Source organism: Galeopterus variegatus, unplaced genomic scaffold (assembly GCF_000696425.1).
Source record: "Galeopterus variegatus unplaced genomic scaffold, G_variegatus-3.0.2 Scaffold691, whole genome shotgun sequence".
Classification (NCBI taxonomy): Eukaryota; Metazoa; Chordata; class Mammalia; order Dermoptera; family Cynocephalidae; genus Galeopterus; species Galeopterus variegatus.
In genome coordinates this window covers 379,057-380,503 of record NW_007726802.1, presented here as the reverse complement: position 1 = coordinate 380,503, position 1,447 = coordinate 379,057, and positions in this window count along the sequence as shown.

Sequence of the window (1,447 nt, the reverse complement as noted above, 5' to 3'; positions counted from 1 at the left end):
TGAGGCTTGTGGGTCAAATCCAGCCCATGCTCACATTTTGCTGGGTGTACATGGTATTTTAAATATCATGAAATTTCAAAAAAACAAAACAAAAGAAAACAAAATTTAGATTTCTGGCTTCTTTTTTAAAAATAGAAAGATGTAGAAATTTTGTGTTCCCATTCCTGCAGAGCAAAAATTGCCTGGAACTAAGGAGCTCCAACCCCTTTAGAAAGAGCATGCCCTCTTCAGTTTGCCACAGTTGCTACCATTCCCTATTGTCTTATACTGGCTCTACTTGACTCATTTATATTCCTTGGCTGACAATGAAAACTTTGGAGTTTGGCATCCCTGATTTAGAGGTTTTAGTACAAATTCAGGCAAAGCAGAAGAGATAAACTGTACTCACTTAGAAATTCTTCTTTTCTTATCTTTCAAAGTCTTCAAGACAAAGCTTACCCACTGTCTTCTAAAGGTTTTATTGTTTTGCTTGTTTATTTTGTCTAAAGTCAAGAAAAACTTTATATTTGAATTGCTAATAGCCCTCTTAATAATGTGTTGACATTTCAGTTAGTTTTAAATGGAGTAAAACTATTTGGGCAGAGTTAATCTAGCTAAATATAAATTAATATATTTCTTCAGATAAACACACACTCTTTCCACTGGGAAGCATTTTGGAAGGCAATTAACTCTTTCAAGAACTATTATTAAACAATCTCAAGTGACTCAAAAGAGTTAACACATCTCCCAAGTATGCAGTTAACTCCTTTGGGGCACTGCGAATTATAATCTTGGAAAATTTGGTTGAGTTATTGTGATTATTACTATTGCTGTTAAATAGTAGTAATAATGGATTTATGTAGTACCTTGACACCACAGAGCTAAAAACAATTAAGTTTAAATATCAATTTAATTTAATGTGAAACCATGTTTTGTCTAATCATTGTAGGTAATTACCATCCTTCAGAAGCAGTTTCCACAACACTTTTATTAACAATCTGGTAGCAAGTTAGCTGTTTGGAAGTTTTTTGCATGAAGTATTCTGCAGTGTGAATTTATGTGTGTTAAAAATATCTTTTTAAATGTATTTACTAGCTGATATATATATGTATATATATATATAATGTATGACCCACTGAAGATTAAAAACATTAGTAGAGAGAGAATGTCTTTGAATCAAATATGTCTGGACAATGTCCATGAGGCTAAGGTGAAGGCTTCAAATCATGAAGTCAATATGCACAACAAAGAAAAAAGAAAGTTGGCTCTCCCACCCCTTTCATCAACTAGGAATCCCTATTAACAATCAATATGTGTTCAATAATTACCCACAGATCAAACAGTTTTGTAATGAGTAATGTTTACATCATCTCCCTAAGGCAATGAAAGATGTGTGATCTCAGAGTAACAACAAAGAAAGATGAAATACCTTAAGTGCCTTCTCCCTTAAACCCCTCAAATAAGAAAT